Genomic DNA, 14,206 nt, shown 5'->3' with positions numbered 1-14,206 from the left:
TAAACGACGTTTTTTAATACAATTGCGAAAAAATAATAAATTAATATATCATTAGTAGAATCATACCACCAAACCAAACCAAAACCAAAAGTACCTATACAGCTAAGATACGCGAGCTGCCGCAGCCCGCGATACCTGGATACTCGTGCGCGCCCCGGCCGCGGCCGCCGCGGGCCCGGCGCGGGTTGGTCAACGACACCTCCTCATAACTCATGAGGCCCTGGTACCTGCTCCGCGCTAAATTCAATTTTAACTGCGTTTCGAAAGTATAGTTTGGAACTAAAAAGTAAAAAGCACTAGTTCGAGAAATTGAGCTTCTCGCACGCTACGCAGCCACAAAAAGTACCACTTTTCATTAAGACCATGCAACATTAATATTAAATCACATTTACAACCGGGTCTAACGCGAATTTGTTTTATTACCTTTATTTACCACACACTTTTCGCCGGGTAGTTACAGAAATCTCTGTTTTTGACATTTTGCTGGGAAATCAGTTAGTCGCGACGTGAAATTAGTACGTTAGTAAAATTCTACTTTATTTCTAGTACTTAGTTTATAGTCTGGGCAAAAAAAAGTGTTAGATTTTGCCGTCACAGTCCATACACCTGCGATAGATGAAAATGTTTGATATTGGCGTCACAGACCATACACCTGCGATAGATGCAAATGTTTGATTTTGGCATCACAGACCATACACCTGCGATAGATGCAAATGTTTGATATTGGCGTCAAAGACCATGGAGTGCGGATTTTTTTTCTTATAAATTAGTATTATGTCAATATACCCAATATGGGTTTAGGTCAGTCACTCTATTTCGATTCTTGCAGTGACGAAATGTATATAGACGAAGTTCTTAGTACATTTTTGACTTCAAAAAACGGTCCACATGACTGACTCTTATCTGACACGGATCACTGACAGTTGTCCCTTATTCTCTTCTCCATTAATATCCCCGCCCGCAACTTTGAATATTACCCAATACACAATGAGGTTGGCCGGTCGAAGTATTTAGCAGATGGCGCCAGCACAGCTTGCCCTGTTAATCCCTAGAATTGTGTCAAATTTTTGTTTTTTTAATGGAATTTTATGGCCTGGATACCAGCTAGGGATTGCAAATCGGATTGATTTTCAGCCGGCCGGCCGTATTACCGGATCCGCTGGACGGGATTGCAATCCCTAATGCGAGCTCTTTATGCCAAATCTTAAAGAAAAAGGGGCAAGCTATGACGGCGCCATTTATGCAAACCTTTGACAGTTGCCAACCCCATTTCCTGCTATTTTTTGACGTTGTTAAGCTGCGCGCAGTACAGTCGAGTCGCTTCGCTTACGGCCTGCGACATAATACACGTGGGGTAATTTTTGAGCTTAGTCAGACTTTTAGTTATTCTAGTTACCAAACGGAACTAGTTATACCTGCCGTGGAATAATTTAGCCCCGCCAGCTTACGTAAGGTCCCAATCTTGAACGTCACTGGGAAGGTTACGGCTGAGGTTAAGCTTGATCCATTAAGATCGAGTAGAATCGTTTACATAAGTATTTTGACTTTCGACGGAAATAAAAACTATGATGATGTCGACTACGAAAATAATAGTCGTTTTGGTAACAAAGCTGGTGTATGGAGTGAGCACTCTATGCTTACCTACTTATTTCTCTATGATATTATTCACAGTTTATCTGGCCGTACGTACGTAATCACTAATCAGTATTAAATTAAGATAGGTAAGATATTTTAAACTTCGATTGCCGCAAAAAATATTTTGTATGGAACCTTACTTGATCCGTTTTCATTGCTCTAGTGTATAGGTAGGTAGTGTAATGGTTACGCAAATAGCCACGGAAGCGAAGTTATTGTCCATTGGAAAGCGCGTCCATTCACTTTAGTGCTATTTTGGCCACGTCTTTATCGCGTCACGAGTCTATATGCTGAAAAAAGTAGGCGGAAGAGAGACAAATATATTAACAATAAAGATGGCGCAATGTTTCAAGACCTATGTTTTATTTTAATTATTGCTCTGAAAAAACGATCGGTTGCGTCCAAAATGCCTTAACAAATGTTATGGAACTGAATAATGATAAGATTGAGTGAGTCTTTTAATTAGATAAACTTAATTTATTATTTATTTGTCCAAGTCGTAGTAAAAATTACTAGGCACAGACGAAATGATATCAATCAATGTCGCAAAATCTTTGATATGCAACATTACTCCTTTTTTCTATAAGGAACTTTTGAACATATAAACATCGGTTGAAAGGTTTTACCTTTTTTAATGGATGACAAACTCTGTAACATACTGTACCTACTGTGCGCCCAATAGAGGAGGCGTGAGTGAATATTTGTTCGTGTCAAAAATCGTAAATGATAGAGAGTGATCCTTCTGTACTTTATAGTCTGTGGATTCGTTCTATTTTACACTGTTAAAAAAGATTTCACCAAATAGTCGATTACCTTGTTCTTGGAATAGAAATTCCATCATTTGTATAGATAGGTATGAGTATTGAAGCATTTTATCTTATGCAGATGGAGTTATATATATACACTGTTACATATTTTAGTATTGCATATGTAACAGAGTTGGGCAACAAGTCATTGAATTACTAATTAACAATTGCAATTATAATTAGCAATTGAAATTAAAAGTTTCAATTACATATAAAAAGTAATTGCGTTTTCAATTTACAATTGCAATTGCAAAATGTAATTGTTAATTAAATTTTTGATTACATTTTGAAATTAAATACTCTATTGAATTTCAAATTACTTTTATTGAATACAAGTTAACATTTATTTTTATTTCCAAAATCATATTAAAATTAAGAATGAGCTTTTAATTGGATTAACCTTACAATGTATGACTTTTTATACTTAAAAAAATGAAAATGAGTATTTTTGCAAAATTTGGTACAAGGGGTAATAAAATAATAAATGAAAAACAGTTTTATGTTAGATTGTTAATGGGTTTTAGTTGATGTATAATACAGCAAGAGTTTGTAATAGGTACATGATTATTATTGAAATATTTTTTTCGCCTGCGTGTTATTATATTAGTCTTCGGGCAACATAAAGTAATTGAGTAATTTAATTATCAATTGATGTAATTGCAATCACAAATTACACAGCAAATTTAATTGCATATAATTAAATTTCATGCAATTGTATTACAAACAATTTAATTACATGCAATTCAATTAGTAATAAAATTACACAAGTAATTAATTGCGCCTAACACTGATATGTAATGCAAAGAAATCAAAGTTCAAAGTGTTTTTATTTGTGAGTATATGTCAAACTGATTACAGTGGCGGTAAATAAATATTTGTAGCACTATAACCTGCCTGATGGCGTACAAAAACTTGAATAATTTCCTTACATACTAACATATACCTGCATCATCTTTCACACATTTTATATGGCTCATATAAAATGTGTGAAAGATGATGCAGGTAAGGTGATTACGAAAGATGAAGCGATAAAAGAACGTTGGAAAGTCTACTTCTAAAGGTTGATGAATGAAGAAAATGAATGGGGCAGGGTGCTAGAGCACAGGCTGATAAATATGGGTGCAGTGAAAGAAATATGTATGGATGAAGTAAGAACGGCTGTGAGAAGTATGAAAAATGGAAAATCTGTAGGACCAGATGATATACCAGGAGAGGTATGGAAGTTATTGCGTGAGGATGGATGTATGTGGCTGACTTTATTCTTCAATAAGTTGTTGCATGAAGAAACAATCCCCGACGAATGGTGTGACATTTTGCTGGTGCCCATTTTTAAAAACAAAGGGGATGTACAGGAATGCAACAACTATAGAGGAATAAAGCTCATGTCACATAGCATGAAAATATGGGAAAAAGTGATAGAGAGACGCCTGAGAGATGAGAGTGATATAACACAAAACCAGTTCGGGTTTATGCCGGGGAGAGGTACAACAGACGCCATTTTTGCACTTCGCCAAATGTGCGAAAAATACAGACATGCCAAAAAGAACCTGCATATGGTGTTTGTTGACCTCGAAAAAGCATACGATCGAGTACCCCGAGAGGTTTTGTGGTGGGCTCTGAAAGAGAAATGCGTGCCTGGGAAGTATGTGGAGCTAATCCGGTCAATGTACAACCGATGTTGTACACGCGTCCGGTCAGCCGCTGGCACCACCGACAGGTTCAGTGTCACAGTAGGCTTGCACCAGGGATCGGCTTTAAGCCCTTACCTCTTCCTGCTAGTTATGGACGCTCTGTCGTCGGACATACAGGAGGAGGCACCTTGGTGTATGCTGTTTGCTGATGACATTGTGCTTGTAGGTGAAAACGAACTAGAGGTGCAGAGCAGACTTGAGAAATGGCGGCAAAAATTGGAGAATGTTGGCCTAAAGATCAGCAGATCTAAAACAGAACACATGTTCTGCGATTTTGGCGGTGTCTCCAGTTTTGCTGCCATAGATCTCGATAGCGTTACATTGCCGGTCTGCTCCGACTTCAAGTACCTCAATATTGACCGTGACGTGAAAAACCGGATTAGCACAGGATGGATGAAATGGCGACAGGTTACGGGAACCATTTGTGACGCCCGTATGCCCCTTCGGTTGAAGGGTAAAATTTATAAAACGATCATAAGACCTGTCGTCATGTATGGATCAGAGTGTTGGGCCCTAAAGGTGAGGGATGAAAAGAGATTGCATGTAGCGGAGATGAGAATGTTAAGGTGGATGTGTGACGTGACGAGAATGGATAGGATAAGGAATGAGTATATAAGAGGAAGCCTGAAAGTTGCACCCATAACAGAAAAAGTAAGGGCAAATCGCCTAGCATGGTACGGGCATGTGATGCGGAGGGATGAAAGTCATGTGACAAGAAAGGTATTAAGAATGAATGTGGAGGGAAGTACGAGGAGAGGAAAACCGAGGAAAAGGTGGATGGATTGTGTGAAAGATGATATGAAACTAACGCAAGTGAATGATGAGATGACGGGTGACAGAGATGTATGGAAGAAAAAGACATGCTGCGCCGACCCCAAGTGAATGGGACAAGGGCAAGCGAATGATGACTAACATGCGAAATAAATTTACATATCTATATAAATACCTAGTTATTATTAATATTAAATATATATATTTATAACTATTTTCTTTTTACAACTAATCGAACATATGTTCATTACTAGATTTTGTAAAATAAAAGTTCAACACAGGGTGTCCTTAGCCATTGGACAAAGCCGAAATGTACATATGCATTAGGATATTTAGAATCAGTATACAAAGTATCATAACAACCGGTGTAGCGGTTACGAAGAAATTAACAAATTACGATTTTTTACTTTGGATCTGTAGCTGTAATATTTTTGACAATACTGTGTGTATGCTTAAACTAATGCTTATGTAAATGAATATGAACGTATTTAATCTCGTAGTCAAGGGAAATCTTGCTCGCGCCACTTATCAAAATATTATTTCTGCTCTTGAGATAAGATTATAGTTGAATTAAGCCACTTCAGATTTCTATTAACACCTGGCGTTTAAACACCAAAAGTGTAATACAGTAATCACTGATAAGACGAGTGACACAATTGATATTTATTCGGAATATTTGAATGTCTGGTGGTCACTAATCAGTCAATTTACTTATATTTACACATTGTAAAATATTAGCCTTATCATTATTGCAGATATTTAAGTACATACACGCGAAATAATATATTTCTCCTGCTGCCGTTGTCAAGTAAGTATGTATATTTATTATGGCTATGCCCCAGACCATATGAGTAACACTGTAGAGATAGTATGGTCAGCAATGCCCCTTTATTGGTGGTCACATTAAATTATATTTTCTAGCGATGAACGACGAAGTCTTTGAGCTGAAGTAATTTACTTTCTATAAGTTTTTTTGAATACACTAATTTTAATCGAATCTAATTTAAAAATGTGTCAATTTAGGTATTTTTTTCAATTTTATCCATCGTTAAAATATCTTAAATATTATACATATTAGGTAAATTACCTAAGTTTGATTTTTATTCTTGCAACTCGCGGCACGTGCGACGTCTATTTATAGATATATATTTGTGGGTTCGAAGTGGAGATTAACACATAAAAATCAACACAAAACTACTACTGACGTAAATATGGTAGTGATAAAGGTATGCAAAAAAACCCATTTGTATAAAAAATCGTGGGTTAATCTTATGCAAATTATGTACATACCTAGTATACCTAACAAAACCTATCGTATATTTTAGTTATAATTGGCATGGCAGTCAATTGTTTCTATTTGTGCCCAGGTAGGAAATATATACCAGAATAAATAAAATCACTTTAGAACTTCAAGCAAAAAGGACATTAGTGATGTGCAATCAGTTGTGAAAAGTGATCCTAATGCACCGTGCTATAAGGTACATTTCACCGTATTATCAAAAGATGCACTTTTCAATAAAAGCGACACTATTTCGAGTCCGGTATTTCGGTTACACGGGTTGTCTGGTAGAGTTAACCCGATTCGACAGCTCTGTATCTGGAATCCAGATTCTGGATTCGGGTTTTAGATGGATTTTCTAAACAATACATCTGTAAAACCACCCAACTATAGTCCAATATTGCAAACTATGCTACAAAAGTTCGATGCGGTTTTATCTGGGCGTTTTAAAATATTTTGCCTCAGAACTGCGCCATTCAAGTAATAACCACACCTAGGCAAAGGTATTCGAGTTAGTGGGAATTTTTACTATTTTTAGTACTATAGTTGGGTGGTTTTCTGGTACAACTACAGCATCTGTCAGGCTTTAGTTTAACCAATTAGTGAAAACTTGGAACATGCCAACAAATTACGTAAGGTAAACCATTTTGTGACGTCGCTCGTCGAAAATTGAAACTAGAGATTGCATAAAGTTTGTTTTATAAAAATTAAGCGATAATGTATTTGTATCAGACCGCAATGAAAATGGAATTCGAAAGTACCGTTAGTACAACAGTAATTATAATTGTCTATGACGTTATCATTAATTACATTAATTAATTCATCAATTTATGATATGTCAATTAAAGTATTTAACACACAAAGAATACTACTTTTTCGGTGATGATACGATGATGTTAATGGTGTTATGAGTTTAATCGATAACTTAATAACTCGTAAATGAAATTCGTTTTTTTTTGTAGTTGTAGAATGTCATTGTACTGAAATACGTAATTTTATTTATCTGCATAGTAGACTATGCAAATTAAACTCATAACACCATTAATATCATTGTATCATCACCAAAAAAGTAGTATTCTTTGTGTGTTAAATACATTAATTGACATATCATAAATTTATGAATTAATTAATGTAATGTACCAAATATTGTCAATTTATTTCCATATATTACTTCTAAAACGACATTATATGCTATGCACAATCCCATTCTTATCGCGGTTTAATCTATCGCGGTATACCTAACGGCCCGGCCACGACATCGCGCGGCTGCGGCAGCGGCGAGCGGCGGCCATAGGTTGAAAAGAGACACAGCGATCGGACCTTTCGTTTCCACCTATGGCCGCCGCTCGCCGCTGCCGCCGCCGCGCGATGTCGTGGCCGGGCCGTAATACCACAAACGCGCAAAAGGGCTGGCCAGAAACAGTTTTAGCCCTAACGATAACGGCCCGGCCACGACCATAGGTGGGAACGAAAGGTCCGATCGCTGTGTCTCGCTCCAACCTATGGCCGCCGCTCGCCGCTGCCGCCGCCGCGCGATGTCGTGGCCGGGCCCGCCGGGCTGTAACGGAACTATAGTTTGTCACAAGCATAATCAGAGAGGTTCAAGTGGTGCCTGCAAAATAGACTTAACTGCCTACATTTGGAACTCATCCAAGCGCTCAGAATATGAGGGTTATGTACAAGTTACTGGCAGATGTAGCTAAGGAGGCCTCCAACAACGACATATTAACATGATGCAGTATATTTACTGGTATCAACATAATATTCCAACGCCTAAAGGTTATGTCTGAATAAATAACTAATTTTTAAAAAAAATAAACAATTTGATTGAAATACTGTTTTAAAAATAACAATTTAAAATAAACATAGATACGGTTAGATATAGTTGGTTTAGGATTTAGGTTAAGATTTTTGTAATAGTTAAGTAGATTTTAGTTTATTATGTACCTATCGCTGTTCCTTTTATCTTTTTATTTTAATAATTCATCTTAAATTACAACCGTGTTAGAGTTTTTGTAAAAACGGTTAACAACAGCTCAAGAATTTAAGAAGTGTTCACGGTTCATGTGAAAGTCTTGATCTGGACAAGACTTCTAATACCTATATTTAATTTTTAAACGTTTTATACTATTTTCGAGTAGCTCTGGCACTTTAAAATACATGAGCGGGAGAGATGGAGGCGATCACGAGGCGATGTTCGAAATTCGAATTTCGATATTTTACGATATTTTTGGTAGCCCTTTTGTACAACTTTATCTCTACAGACATCTAACGTTTTTTTTATAATTATTCATATTCCTAAACACACAGATTCACTCAAAGATCGACATATATCATATGATATATCTGTTAAGATATAATTTAGACTAAATATTATTTAAGTAACTATGTTGCTATGCCCTAACGGGTGCATGTTGTAACCTAAGATATAAATAAAACCTAATGTAAACACATGTATGCAATAAATGATATGACTATGACTATGATATGAGCTATTGAATGCTAGAATATCGATTAGGAAGTTGGTTGCGGTGTGTACGTATACGTACTGCTTTACCTACTTGTTATTATATACTTCAGGTTGGCTGGAAGCCCAACGGGTGTACAAGCGTGGTACAGCCTACACAAACCGCCCGCCGTTCGAACGCGAACCTTTGTGTGTGTACATATTATTACAATGGACCAAACACAATGGCTAACTTAGAAGAGATTACGATAATGGTGGAATTCGAATGTATTAAAGGATTTATTGTTTATGGGTTAATTAGGGTATGGATTCGGTTTGGATTAGGCAATTTATTTAGTAAATTCTACTTTTAGTTGTCACATCAAATTGGACACTTTGTGCCGTTTTGAGCTCTATTCTATTTATTTAAAGTACCTTAGTAGAAAGGTAAGAACTAGCCAGAACGTCAGTGAAAATGAGATAAGTTGCTTCTTAGTTCTTATTGCCAGACACCATCAATTTTAGCCAATGCTAGCTGAAAAGATCACGAAAATTGTCCTATAATATTTATTTATTTACTACGCCGTTACGAAATTGCTACAAAATTTACGAAGTTTTCTTATTGCCTCACTTCTGGTTCTTGGTAGGTGGTTTAGTTGGTAGTTATAGGGCAATAAACACCCAGACACCGTCTCATATGATCTAATCGACATCTTAGATTAGAACGAAACCATCAACAAGTAAAGAATACGTCAATAAGTAAGTAATATAATACTATAGCCCTCGCCTCGGCAAACGTGCTTTGTCTTTCGCAAAAAACATCGATAACTTTAGATGGGTGACCTTAATCTTGAATTCAAGTGTTTAGGTGGATTATTGCATGCAAGTCGTGTGTTTTAGATTCTGGTTTTAAATAATTATTTTCCATGACGTTGGACATAATTGAGTTCTTATTAAATCACAGTTAGAAACGGGTCTATCGCGAATTTATTTTGTTACCTTTATTTAAATGTTATAATTGAGTTCTGTTCCTCAATCAGCCCGTCCATATATATATTAAAAGGAAAATAGAAAATACTTAAGTTAATACTACAATCACTTCTTGTATAAGCGTCGAAAATGGAAAAGCTTTTTGTCGCTACAGCGTGTTCGTCACATTATTAATCTGTCTGTCAGTCAACGTGGCGAATTCCACTTTGATTGGAAGTTTTTGCGAGCCGTTCTTTTCCCGTTGGTATTTATGAAGTAATGTTTCACTGTAGGTGAAATGTTCTGTCTATTTCTGGTGTCTGGTGTATTTGAAATGTTCCGTCTAATTCTGGTCAGCAGATCCTGACCCGATGACTACGGGATCTACGAAAAGGAAAAAAAAATCCAATCTGTCCAGCCGTCTTCGAAAATCGGGGAAACATAAAACAAAACAATTTTAAAAAGAGCAAATTATATCATGATGAAATTGAGAACCTCCTCCGTCGAAATTTATAAATTCGTTAAAATTGTGCAATTCGAATGTCGCCTCTTGTCGCTATAGCGTGCTCGTCTCAAAACGAGACTGCTGTCAGTCAGTCAACATGGCTGATTCTACTTTGATTGGACAGCTTGACGTTTTTGCGGGCCAAATAACAAGGTTAGTCTTCTTTCTGTAGGTTTTTATTCGGCAGTGTTTTGTTCCATGTATGTTTGATTTTATAAATACGTGGTCATTACATCATGGTAAAAATTATCACGCTGGAAAAAGAAAGCGAAGATAATTTTGTACAGCTTTATTGATCCTCCAATCTTAATTATTATTAAAACATTAACGAGCTTCTTTTTCATGAAAAAGAAACTAGTTGATGTCTCTTGTTCTATTCTTTGGTTTTGTTATAGTTCACTAAAGCGTTTCGAAATGAAGTCATTACAGTTGAGCCGAGAGCTCATAGTAAAAAATATGCGATTATAGATTTGGTATACAAAGTCTCAATTCAAACATTAAAGTCGACGAGTATACAAATATATTTTTTGACGGTAACTTGTTATTACTCGTAGATTACAAATGCAAATTTTAGAAACAATTTCTCCTTATACGTTGATAACACATAAATCCTGTTATCAGTTACAATCATGTAGTATCAGTATCAGCAGCTGTTCCATTCATTCGTTATCACATATCAGTCGTTAACATCAATCAACTCAATGCAACTTTTATCCCTTATTGGTTTGTTATCTTCAGTGCTTGTAATTAAATTATGATTAATTTTATGTAATATCAGAGTTTAGTTACATAATGATTTATTGTTCTCTGGAATAGTAAACTGATTGTAAAATGTATGTATAAATATTATTTATGACTACTATTACATGAATAATATTACAGGGTTATCTTTAAGATATAATACTCGTATTTAAATATCTGAAATTAAAATTATTCAGAGGGCTTATAAATTAAAACTATTAGTTTCAACTGGAAATCAATAAGCCTTGGCATACTAATTGATTGTAATACCTACTTGTAATCGTCATTCAGCCCAGACTAGGTCATAACAACGAAAGGCTTATGACAATGACAACTCAACTTCATTACGCTCGTCATTTCTAAGGTGCCGTAGCAATTCTCGTTTCAAACTGAAACTGGTTATGTTATAATGTTAAATGTTTTCATTTTTAAGACGTACAGTAGAAATAGTTCTACTAACTACCTGTCAATCTATAAAATCTAATCGCAATGATTAAGGGATATTTGAAATTAATTGCACACTTGCATGACACCAATTCTACATGGCTTTCTATGAACGATAATAAGATAGATACAGTTTTAGTAACAAAGTACCTACTGATTTTAATCGTCACGATTTTTGTACATTGTAGATGTAGTGTATAATTATTTTCCATCGTATTTTCACGGAAACGAACGTGTCTTATTATTTCAGTCAGTCTCGGTACACAAAGTATTGAGGTTAACTGAAGTAGCATGACAAATACGAACGTTTCCGAGAAAATAAGGAAAACAATTATGCACTACATCTGTAACAGAGGACTTAATAGAGAAGGTATAAGATAATCCTAATATAACAATATCTCCAATGTGTCGACCCAGAGACGTTCGCGAGTCTTTCTCCGGGGCCGAAATGTTCTCAGTTCTTCCGTTCTTAGTTGCTCAGTTCTTTCAAATTTATTTTAAACGCAAGTGAGTCCCGAGAGACATGCAAGGCAGTTAATAATAATAAACAATTATTAACAGACAACATACAACAGAACAGATACATAAATTATAACCAATAGACCCAATCAAATAGATCACATCCAATCAAAACATCGACGGGACTTCTGTTCATTCGTGGCGAATTGGCGATGTGAACTTGATTGACGTCACCGCTCGATAAACAATGCCAACCACGATCGTGGGCGGCCAACCATTCCGCAACAGAAGCATCGGAACTTAGAATATCTAAGTTATTCCACGGAAATTAAATTGAAATTTTAATAAAGTTAGTTTAGCGCTTGATAACATTAGACAATGTAACCTGTTTGAAGAACTCATTATTATACTCGTAATCATACACCGAATTGGGGTTATCGTGATATTTGTAGATGAACAATACATAAATAATGTTTCTACTACAAATACCTTTATGGAAGATAATATACCTATAATAGGCTATTGAAGTTTTCATGGTCATAATCTGTTGCGTGCTTAGCTTTATATATAGGCTTAGATCAGGAGGCATAAGATAAATACAATAACATCAATAACAACAACAACATTGTTAAGATTATTATAGACCCCCCGGTTCGACCAGTCTGAAATAAGTGTTCATCCTACCATTAAACGCCAAAATTGCATGGGAAACTCGGATTTATAATTGAAGACTAAAAAAACTACTACAGGTACTAGGTACGTCATTGCCAGAAGTGTCAAAATCACTTAGGCTATGTATTGTTACTGTCAAGGTCAGTTAATTATTAAGGTTTTTTTTTCAAAGTTAAAGTTAAGTAGATTATCGCAGACTGTACTTTTTTTTCAATACCTAGTCAACTACTGCTCATCGAGACAATTCTAACAAACTTAAACTCAAGAAGGTTGCGTTGTTTAACCACAGAGTAGTCCTAGCTAGACTATTAGAGAAAAAAATAATTATAGTAACGCCACCAATCAATCCAATGTATTTTTTATTTTTTATCGACACCTGACAAAATTTCTACCGCTTCATGCGTTAAAAGTTGAATGTCCTATTCGTTATTTATGTTTTTCATGTATTTTTTTATAGATAATTATTGCAATTGGTTTCAATTTCAATATTATTTACAAGTTTAAACTATGTGTTTTTGCTCCAGTCATTGGATGTATGGTGCCATTAAATTTAAAACTAACAAAAATCCATGAAAAATAAAACTGTAGCATCTCTATATATGGCTCTTGTTTATGGATGGCACAACATTGCCAGTGTTTAAAAACTGATGATATATACTTAATTTACAGCATTTGTCCATACCATCCCATTACTGGTGCCAGTCCCATTATAGGGTTGGTTACGATAAGTACGTATTTATTCATAGGATTCAAATGAGCAACAAATAAAAACTATTCTGTTTTTATTTGTATAAAATATTGCAGTGGAAACCTTATCGTATTTTTTTTGGTACGGAATTATACAAGGTGACCTAAAAATAAGTCACAAAACAATTTTGGACATTTTTACCCGCACGTTTTTTACAAAATATTATCATAAAAAAATAAAATTACAATTAGTATTATCTTCAAAATGTTCTCATTTAGCTTTGATACACAAACACAATCGTTTATTAAAATTATCAACAATATCCCGCAATAAAGAAAATTGACAATGTATTTTTGGACAGTCTAGATCAGAGGAAAAATACTGAATCTCATCTCATCAAACCAAAACCGTTACACTCATTTTCAATATTCCTTTCGTCTTCTGCTTTCGGATTCTTGACGTCATTACCAGCATGACTTATTAATAAGTACTTTTGTATTCACCAACTAGATGTTACCTAGAGCTCTACCTATAAATTGAACTGTTTCTAAACGGGTGTCGGCAGCAGGTGACGAAGCGCCCACACTTCCCACGGGAATCACGAGATTCAATTATCACCGTTTATACTCTTATATAATAAATTAAGTACGTTTTGAAAGTGGAAGTTTCTTAGGCCCACTTGCACCATCCCACTAACCCCGGGTTAAGCGGTTAAACCGTTAACCCGGGGTTAGCGGAATGGTGAAAGTGGGCCTTAGAGTTATACTAGAATTTAGAATAGCTAAAAATGTTTCCATGATACAAGGATTCACTATTTATTCTGCCCAAACTTTCTATTCTGTTTCTCAAAGTGCGCGTTTTTGGGTGATCGTATGATAGTTTGCTGAGTACGTGAAAAAGTTGTTCATTTTTGACCAACTGTTAGGGACATATAAGCTCAGTTGCTTGCTTTACTTACGTAGGTACTCAGCGAAAAGTTTGTCAACATACCAATCACCAACAAACCACATCACTCACTGCTTGGTTTGTTTGTGGTTTTCGTGACATTCAATATTTGTTGTTGTTGAAGGCGTTACCAAAGACATTTGTTTCCCAAACAA

At 35.6% G+C, this 14,206-nt stretch overlaps 1 protein-coding gene across 1 annotated transcript in view; it reads left to right on the top strand.

The window, feature by feature from the left end:
* The window catches only part of LOC134743560 (ATP-binding cassette sub-family G member 4-like), a 119,676-nt gene that overhangs the window by 81,171 nt on the left and 24,299 nt on the right, over nt 1-14,206 (top strand). The window lies entirely within an intron of this gene.

Source organism: Cydia strobilella, chromosome 1 (genome assembly GCF_947568885.1).
Source record: "Cydia strobilella chromosome 1, ilCydStro3.1, whole genome shotgun sequence".
In the NCBI taxonomy this organism is placed as follows: Eukaryota; Metazoa; Arthropoda; class Insecta; order Lepidoptera; family Tortricidae; genus Cydia; species Cydia strobilella.
The sequence above is the reverse complement of the archived record's forward strand: the minus strand, read 5'-3'. Positions and strand labels throughout refer to the sequence as shown.